General features: G+C 39.3%; 1 protein-coding gene and 1 pseudogene across 3 annotated transcripts in view; one reads left to right on the top strand and one right to left on the bottom strand.

The window, feature by feature from the left end:
- IL15RA (interleukin 15 receptor subunit alpha) overlaps window positions 1–10,509 on the bottom strand; it is a gene marked incomplete at its 5' end in the record, with an annotated part of 41,685 nt that overhangs the window by 23,417 nt on the left and 7,759 nt on the right.
- LOC114008043 (60S ribosomal protein L27a pseudogene) lies at window positions 6,606–7,048 on the top strand (annotated as a pseudogene).

Here is a 10,509-nt window from a genome sequence, read left to right as displayed (position 1 = left end):
AAAAAAAAAAAAAGGACCCCTAATAGAATCAACCCAAGAAGATCTTCTCCAAGGTACATCGTAGCCAGACTGGTCATACAAAGACAAGATACTAAAATTGGCAAGAGAGAGAGAGAGAGACGTCAGGTTACTTACAAAGGTTATCCCATCAGACTAACTTCAGACCTCTCATCAGAAACAATGCGAGCAAGGAAACAATGGGAAAATATATGAAAACTGTTAAGTGAAAAACAGTTTCAACCAAGAATACTATACCCAGCAAGATTATCTTTCATATGGAAAGAAAGAATAAAAACATTCTCAGATAAACAAGACTTGAAAGAATTTGCCTGTAGCAGACCCACTCTTCAAGAAGTTCTGAAAGGCGTGCTCGACCAGTAAAACTAGACACATACAGAAATAAGAGAACAAAAGGCAACCAAGAAAATGACCAATTTAAGGCTAGGGACAAGAAATATCAACAACAATGTTGAATGTTAACTCTCTGGATTTAAATGGAAAGATTGGCTCACAGTAGCTCTGCATATTCAACTGAAGACAGTTTGAACATAAGACTAAACTAGTGAAATAGAATTTTATGACTTTTAAGTAAAACATTACTGATTTTTTTCTACTATGCTTTGGTTTCCCAATTTTAACATTTTACTTCTTTTGAGTTGTTGATAGGTTCAGCAATTTATTAAAATATTTTTTGTTTGTTTCTTTAAATGAAAATATAAACTTTTCTTCCTCCCTGAAAAAAAATTAATTAAATTAAACTAAATTAAAAAAAAATAATTCCACATGGGTCAAGCTGTCAGAAGACCGGAAACAGAATCAGAAGTAATGTCAGAGGCCATGGACCCAGCCTTCCCCTTCCTCCCTCTCACACTCTCTCCCTGCTTCCCCTTCTCCCTCTGCAGGTCTCCCCATTGCTACCCTGTGCCAATCACCCACTCCTCTGCTCTTTCTCCGTGACGTGATCCCCCAGTTCTGACCTTCGAATCTATCGCATCTGCATCCTTTCATTTTGTCCTCAGCTACTACTCAGTTCTGAGCCAGGCCTTGTTGCAGCTCTCGCCCTTCCCCACCACTCTAGGCCTCATCCGTTCATCCATCTGGCCACTCACTTCTTGCACTTGGTTTAACTGCATAATTTCTTGTTTAATTATACAATTATTTTGTTTTGTAAAAACTACTGTTGGAGTTTCCTTCACAGAAGCTATTCATACTGGGGTCAGTAATTGACATGGTGGTTAAGGTGCTGGACCCCCACATGGCTGACCATGGTTCACATTCCAGACCTGGTAACTTGCTTTCTCAATTTTCTCTCTCTGTCTTTTTCTGGTCAAATTAAAAAATAATAATAATACATAAAATAAAATAATTCTTAAAAAAAATAAGCTATCTCTCTCTCAGCATACTCCTCGTTAACTCTAAATTGGTAAACTCTAACTCTTTTCCAGGAGAAGGTTCTTCTCTTTCACCAAAAGACTGTGAATTCCCAACTACTATACAGGAGGCCTTGTCGAAGGACCTGGAAGAAGAAATGGTTCTAGCCCCCAATGAGCCTGGAATCTCCACAGCAGGCCTTGTCAAAGGACCTGGAAAAAGAAATGGTTCTAGCTCCCAATGAGCTTCTTGTTGAATGAGAAAAACATATAATGTTTTCCAAAAGGCCCTGGAAGGACCAGTAGGCGAAATGGTAGTTAAGGTGCTGAGCTTCCACATGGCTGACCGTGGTTTGAGTCTTGGACCTGGTGCCTTGAAATTCATGCCAGGTGCATGTGTGTGCATGTCCAAAATCCCAAGAGGAGATAGAGAGGAAAGGATTGCAGCATGGCCATACCCCCTGCGAGGGGAGTTTTACACTTTCCCTTTCACTTTCTCTGTCTCTCTCTAGCGAGCACATGCATACTATGGTAAAAACCTAAAAAAAAAAAAAGTCATAGAAACGTGTATTATGAAAAAACTATGCATAGATTTCAAGATTTTTGTACCAAAATAAATTATTTGTATTTTAATTCCATTTTCCACAAACTTTTGAAGTACCCTTGTATTGGAGAGTATGTATCAATTAGTAATAATTTAAGAAGGTGAAGCGTTCTTTGGCACCATAACAAAGTCAGAAACAGTACAAGGAAAAAAATGGTCATGTAAACACTTAAATGGAAGAGTTAAATGAAAGAGTAACAAGATAAGTCAAAGAAAATACTTGCAATAAATATTACAGAGTTCGGATTTTCTTTAAAAAAAAAAAAATGCCAGAGGGTGATTGCACTTTCTGGAGAAAGAGAGAGAGAGAAAGTGAGAGAGAGAAAGTGAGATACACCCTTCTCATTCCTATGGGGAGTGGGATCATGCCACAATATTTTCTTTCTTTGCTCTTTTTTTGTAAAGAGATTTTTGCTCTAGGGTGTGTGCATTTGCTAGAGAGACAGAGAGCTAGAAAGCAAGAAATCACTCCCCCCCAGGGGAGATAGCCATACCACAATCCTTTCTCCTCTATATTCCTCTTGGCATCTTAGGCATACAAACACTTGCACATGGTTTCAAGCTGCCAGGTCCAGTACTCAAAACCACAGTCGGCCGTGTGGGAGTGCAGCAACATAACCATTACACCATCTACTGGTCCCCACAATCTTTTCTCCTCCATCTGTCCCTCCTTTTAGGATTTTGGGCATACACACACACACACACACACACACACACACACACACACATGCTTCCAGCGTGTTTTCTAAGTTGCTATGTCTAGGACTCGAACTGTGGGGTCAGCTATGTGGGGTCCAGCCGTCTTAACCACCAGGCCATGATTTTTTTTTTTTAATTGCCGGAGGGTGTGTACATTCCCCAAACAAAGACAAAGAGATAGCAGGACAAAGAGAGGGAGGGAAAGAAAGCATCCCCAAATGACACAATCATATAGCAATCCCTTTCCATTTCTCCAACCTGTTGAGATTTTGGCACTCACACACATGCACATGGTGTGTTTTTCAAGTTTCTGGGGCCAGAATCCGAACTGCAGTTGACCATGTAGGATTTAGCTTTAGCTTCCATGAGTTACGCCATGTAGCTGGCATGAATTAGGATTCTTAATATGAAAAAAAAAAAAAAAGAAAAGAAATTCAAACTTAACACAAAGACAAATCTCCTAATGGAATAATGGGCAAAAGACATAAAAGACATAATGGTTGATTCATAAAAGAAGTAATATCTCTATCTACACAAAAAATTTCCCAAACCTGACTTAACACAGATTTATTAGAATTCCTTGACTTCTGCTCTTGTTTCTCAAGTGGGTTTCTTTCACTTAGGGAAGGTGTGCATATTCCTTTAGTAAGGGGGTGGGAGTGGATCTCAAATGTCAGATGGTTTTTCCAATTCAACCTGTTTCAGAGCCTGTCAGAGTGGAGATCCTCTGTTCATCTGCTGTTTCAGGCATTGGCTGTTCAGTGCTGTTAGCACTACTCTCCGTTCCAATAGGGGAACTTCTGCTAGACTGAGAGTGTGGGTGAGTGACCTACTCAGTTGGATGGTGACTGCATTTTGCTGTTGCCATACTTGATTCCATTTTATCGCCTTTGTTTTTAAGTATAACTCATTGTTGTAATATTTTAGTGGTTGCTTTAGGGTTTATATCTATAGTTTACTTCATCATAGTTTACCATCTAGTGATAAGACATTACTTCATGTATGTGATAGAATAATCTTTTTAACGAATTATTTATTGGGACCAGCATACGGAGTAATGTTTATATCACTAGACCCCCACAGTTTGTCTGCAGTTTGAGTCCCAGACTCAGTGATGTAAAACTCATCGCGGGCACATGTATGTACATGACCGGAGTTCTGAGAGGAGAATAGAAGAGAAAGGATTGCAGCGCAGCCAGGGGGGATGATTTCTCGCTTTCTGTCTCTCTGCCTCTCTGTCTCTCCAGCGAGTACATGTGCCTTATAACCAAAATCTCTCTCAAAAAAGAAGTATTTATTGGGGACCAGCAGTTAGTTTAATGGCTATGTTGCTGGACTTCCATGTAGTCGACCGTGGTTCGCGTCCCAGACCCGGTGGCTTAAAACTCACGCTGGGTACGTGTGTGTGTGTGCCCAAGATCCCGAGAGGAGAATGGAGGAGAAGGGATTGCAGTGTGGTCATCCCCCCTGGGGGGTGATTTCTCGCTTTCTGTCTCTCTGTCTCTCTCTCTCTCTGGCGAGCGCACACGCCCTATAGCAAAAAAAAAAAAAAAAAAACCTCTCCAAAAAAAGAAGTATTTATTTAATTTTTTTATTATTATTATTATTATTTTTAATTCACAAGACACAGACAGAGAGAGGAATAGAGAAAGCAAGCCACCAGGTCTGATACCCTAACTTTGGTCAGCCATGTGGGAGTCCAGCACCTTATTCACCATGTCACCTGCTGGCCCCTATGATATAATAATCTTAAACACTATACTTCTGTTTCTCTGTTCTCAGCTTCTGCAATGTTGTCATCACATGTTCTGTTTTTACATGCTACATATCCTACAATACATAGTCATTATTTTTGCTTTATACAGTTATCTTTGATTAGCTATGGATCTAAAAAGATTGTTTGCACTATATCAGTCATCATTTCTGAGTGTTTTATACCAGGACGATTTTACAATATCTGCTCTATCATTTTACTGAATGAGGAAGTCTACCTCATTCCATCTTATAATGGTCTTTCCATTGTAAGCTGTCCTCGAACAAATATAAACCCATGAATAGTTGACATTTGAACATACAGGCACATCAGTATACTGCTACCAACCCAACCAGCCAAATGGTGGCTAGTTATTTTACAAAATGAAATCATCTCATAACTACGTTATAGGTAACACATGTAATCGTAGCAATAACCTTCATTTCCACAAGCTTTAACCACGTCTTTCGATACTTCAGTTATGATTTCTGTATACCCTCTCATAACATTGTTCCCTGGATAGTCAACACAGATAAGCCTCACCTTGCTTTACAACATTATAAGCTCCTTGAAGATAGTGCATAGAACTCACAGCTCTAGTGTACTCTCACTTCTAAATCTAGTATATGACAGGTATTTCCTGAAGTCAGATTGTGGTTTTTGAACACACATACTGGAATGGTTGAGGTAATGGAAATTGGAGTAAACTTAAGTTTTGGGATTTTCAGAACTTGTAAGTAGCCAAAGAAATGCAAGTCCTACCAATCATTTAAATGAAGCCACCAAAATAGCATGTGGGCCACACCTTGTTCTGCTTCCCAGAATCTGTGGATCGGACTTATCTAGCAGGTTGATTTACAGGGTCTAATCTGACTAAGGAGCCCTGGCTTACTCTCCCTCATATCCAGAGTTGGGAGTTGTTAGCTTTGTGTGCCCCTCCCATCCTCTAAGTAGAGTCAGAATCCATCCCAACACTTTCTTCCACGTATTCCAGCAAGGTGTGGTGGTACAGAGGAGTGTAAGAGGAAGTTCCTGCCCTCAGGAAGGTTACTGTGATGCTGATGTACTGAAAGAGTCAAGGCCTGTAGGCTCATGACAATCCATTTTCCTTCCTTATTTTCGTAGCTAAAATGCCAGCCAAGCCAACACACTTCCTTTTGGCTTCTATTGTAAGTACAGACTGTACCCAACTCATTGCCCAAAGTTCCTCAACTCTTTTCTTTCTCTCAGGCTCATTAAATGAGCTTCTCAATCCACCTTCTGCATGCTAAGTGAATTACATCACCGTTTTGGTCCTTAAATAATGATTTAGAGGTCTAGAAGAGTTGATTGGATGTGGATTGAAGAGCAAATGACAGGGGAATAAAAAATACATTCTGTGCGCTAAGACTCAAAAAGCATCAGCCCCTTTCTGATTCATGTTTTTTTTGTTGTTGTTGATTTTTATTTTTTTTAATTTGACTCCTGTATTAACACTGCTGTGGTTTAGGATTTTATCACCACTCACTGGAACTATTGTGAAAGTTTCAACCTAGCTTTCAGCCACCAGACTCTCTTGGCTACAGTTTGTTCTTCACTCTCTCTCTCTTTTTTAAAATAGTAATAAAAACATTTATTTATTTATCTATTGATATGCTGCAATTTTTTAAGCTACCAGGTTCAGGACTTGAACCATGGTCACCAAGTGGGAATCCAGTGCTTAACCACCATGCCATCTGCTGGCCCAATGGTTTGCACTCATTTTTTTGGAAAGAATTATTTATTTGTTTGTTTGTTATTCTTTTTTAATTTGACCAGATAGAAAAAGGGCAATCGAAAAAGCAAGCTGCCAGGTCTGGGACTTAGTTGGCTATGTGGGAGTCCAGCATCTCAGTTACCACGCCACCTTCTGGACCCCCATTCTTCACTCTTAATACGAGTAGTCTTTCTACCATCATCTCCAGTAATGTCTTCCCTGCCCAGAAGCCTTCAGCAACCCCTTTCCCTAGCACACGAGAAAGCCTTCAAATCACATCAACCAAGTGTACTAACACTGCTATGATTCCTAATATATTGAGGGGCTTCATATTTTTTCATTTAAATACACAACATTGTCTGATAAAATCAACTTGGCCAAAATGATTTAGTGCAAAACAAGTTCATTAAAACAGTAATTTGATCTTTCATCTCACTCGCAGACATGCTATCCAGCTTGAAGAAGACCTGGAAACTTTGAGGCCACATGAGCTATGGCCACAGCCCCATCAGCAAGTACCGGAAGCATCCCAGAGGCCAGGGTAATGCAGGTGGCATGGATCACCATGGTCTCAACTTTGACAAATATCACCCAGGTTACTTTGGGAAAGTTGGCATGTGGCATTACCATTTAAAGAGGAATCAGAGCTTCTGCCCACTTGTCAACCTTGATAAATTGTGGACCTTGGTCAGTGAGTAGACGCTGATAAATGCTGCCAAAAACAAGACCGGAGGGGCTCTCATCATTGATGTAGTGGGATAGGCTACCGCAAAGTTCTGGGAAAGGGAAAGCTTCCAAAGCAGCCTGTCATTGCAAAGGCCAGATTCTTCAGCAGAAGAGATGAAGAGAATAAAGGTGTGCGAAGGGCCTATGTCCTGGAGGCTTGAAGCCACACAGAGAGATATTCACTAAGTGCTAGTAAGTGCTTTAAAAACGTAATAGTAATTTGATTGAAAAGAACATCCCCAGAAACATTTCTGTCATGATTTAGATGATGAGTGTTTCCCCTGGCCTTTTTTGCTCTCTCTATATAACCTTTTTTCATGCAGTTATTCCTACTCTGTGCTTTTAAAAACATCCAACACTTTGAAACAGCTGAAATATCCAACAATTGGAGGGTAGCTGAACCCCAACCACAGCTCCAACAATAAAGAATTGTTTAAACAAATAGTAAGAAATTACAAAATGTGGGGTCAGCAGGTGGTATAGTGGTTAGGGCACTGGACTCCCACATGGCCAGCCACGGTTTGAGTCCTGGACCTTGCAATTTACTTTCTCACTTTTCTCTCTCTTTCTCTCTCTGTATTTCTCTGGTGAATGCATGTGCCCTATATCAAATTGATAACAATAATAATAAATAAAATTAAATATTAATAAATTTTTTAGAGAGATTTTTGCTACAGGGCATGTGTACTTGCCAGAGAGATGTGGGAGTCCAGTGATATAACCATTATGCCATCTGCTGATCCCATTAAAAAAATTTAAAAGGAATCAACTATATATATATATATATATATTTAAGAATTATAAATATATGTAGAGTTTACAAAAATATTTTCTGTAGTGACTTTATAGAACTTTGTTTTGAGAAATCTATGGGATTTATAAAGTAACAAAAACATTGGCTTTGGCCAAATAAAGAGATTAGCCATATGAATTAAACATGCATTGAAAAACTTACCCAAATTCTATTTTATTTATTTTATTGTGTTTTTTTTTCTTTTGTAGTTATTATTAGTATTTTTATTATAAAAACAATTCATTTTATGAAAAGGCATAGCCCAGCCACAGTGGCACAGCAGCAAGGCACAGCCACACAGCGCTGGAGCTGCACAGGTTCCTGGATTCAGGTCCAGGACCAACCTAGACTCACCAGGTATGACGGCATGCACCTGTGAGCCAAGCCAACTGGGAGGTAGGAGCAGGAAGATTGCTGCACCGAGATGCCCTGTTGAAAAGACCTATTTGGCTTCCTCTTGTCCTTCTTTCTCATAGAAAGAGAGGAGGGAGAAAAGAAAAGTAGACAACTGCATACATGCACATGTACAACCAACATATATCTTCCTTTTCAACAAAAATGACTTCCAGGTCATCTTCCAGTAATTGAATCACATAATGCTTACTGTTTGAAAGGAACTCCATTTTATTTAGGTAGTCCTCCAGTAATGAAGAATTAGTTTGATTTTAGTACAGCCCCTATTTTGTAGATTTCAGTTTTTTTCTACTTTTTTTTTTTTTTGCTATCAGTAGCAGTATGAAAGCAGTATAACTAGATAAAATTGATTTGAAATAAAAATAATAAAATGTTTGGCTGAAGACCCTCAGAGTTCTTTAAAAATTCTTAAAGAAGGTAGGGGCTGGCAGCTGGCATAGTGGTTAAGGGCGCTGGACTCCCACATGGCTGACCATGGTTCGAATCCTGGACCTGGTGGCTTGCTTTCTCACTATCCCTCTCTCTCATTCTGTCCCTCTCTAGTAAAATTAAAATAAATAAATAAAGCTAAATAATTCTTAAAAAAAATTCTTAAAGAAGGTCCATCAGATGACATAATGATTATGTTGCTGGATGCCCATGTAGTTGACCGTGGTTCAAGTCCTGGACCCAGTGGCTTAAAACTCAACGCTGGGTGCATGTGCATTTGTGCCCAGGGTCCTGAGAGGAGAATGGGGGAGAAGAGATTACACCATGACCATCCCCGAAGGGGACGATTTCTTACTTTCTGTCTCTCTGTCTCTCTCTGCCTCTCCAGCAAGTGCACAGGCCCTGTAGCAAAAATCTCTCTCTCAAAAAAAGAAATAAATAAGTAAAAGCTGAAAGATACGTAACAAGTTGTGAAACCACCTCCAAGTACACTAACACCCTATACAATAAAACCAAATCAACATATTTGGATGGAATATTCATCTTTGAACATATCATTGTCTCTCCAGCTGCTTTTAACCAAATCCCCTGCAGCCTTTTGGACTGTGATTAGCCTTAAAACTCAGACGACTCTGCCTAAGACGATGGATTCCTCTCCACCTCAGACTTATTTTGTAGTATTTTTTAAAAAATCTATTTTCTCTTCTTCTCTCTCCTGCCCTCCCTCCCTCCTTCCTTCCTATTCTCTCTCCCTTCTTTAAGATACATAGGCGGTGCTGGCAGATGGTGTGGTGAGTAAGGCACTGGATTCCCAGAGGGCTAATATAGTTCAAGTCCCAGACTTGGTGGCTTGCTTTCTTGCTTTCACTTTTTCTCTATTTCTGTCTCTCTCGGGTCAAATTTAGATAATAATAATAAATGGAATTAAGTAAATAATTCTTTTTTAAAAACTGTTATATAGATACCCCTGACAGGGTCTTGCCATGTTGCAATCCTCCCCCGGGCTTCCCAGCCATCCAGGATCACAGGCATGTATGAGAATGCCTGGCAAGTTCAAGTTGATCCAGGATCCGAACTCAGGTCTGCTATGTTGACTCCAACATTGCATAGCAGCACCCTATGGCCTGTACCACAGCAGCTGGGTCAAATCAGACCTTTTACATAAGAGTAGACTGACACTTTCCTGGGCCTGGTAGGGCTCTGAACTAGCCTGAATAGAACAGAGACAGTATTATTAGGTTGTCGGAAAAGTTATGTTGTATTTTTCTGGTTTTCTACCCAAAAATGCATCATGACTTTTCTGGTGACCCAATATTGACTCAGTGTTAAGGAATGTACTATTCTGTATGATTTCTGGTGAGAATTACATTTCCAAGTAGCAAATTTAATGATTTGGTTCCACTTCCCTTCCAAGCTCGCTTGAAAACATCAGGAGTTCTCTGTTCCATAATCTTTTTGTCCATTTTAATGTCAAACCATACTGTCTTAATTACAGTAACTTTATAATAAGTTTCACATTCAGAGAGTCTTATTTTCCAACTCAGGTCTTTTTTTAAAAGTTATTTTGGCTCTACTAGGTTTTTTACATTTACATGTGAATTTTGAAATCAGTTTCTCAATTTCTATAGAAAGGCCTGATGGAATTTTGATCTTTTTACATTTCAGTTTATTTATTTGCATTCATTCACTGTACATCATTACAGCATACAAAATGAGATTTTCTATCCAGAGTACACTGTATATTGCCTCAATCAAGCACATCAACAAACATGTTATTGTCAGCAAATAATTTTCCATTTCTTGTTTTCTGTATGTTTTGCTTTTTTTCCCCCATCTTTGATTCCCTATTTCTTACCCTCTGCCATCTCCCACTCTCCTCCCACACTGTCTCTGGTATCTATGTTTGCTTTCTATACTGTTTCCCCCCCACATTTTATTGAATTACTAAAGACCTTAATTAATCTAAATATTTTCATAGCAAACACA

The sequence above is a fragment of the Tupaia chinensis genome, unplaced genomic scaffold, assembly GCF_000334495.1.
Source record: "Tupaia chinensis unplaced genomic scaffold, TupChi_1.0 Scaffold000275_1, whole genome shotgun sequence".
NCBI lineage: Eukaryota > Metazoa > Chordata > Mammalia > Scandentia > Tupaiidae > Tupaia > Tupaia belangeri.
Note: the sequence above shows the minus strand (reverse complement) of the source record. Positions and strands in the feature narration are given on the sequence as shown.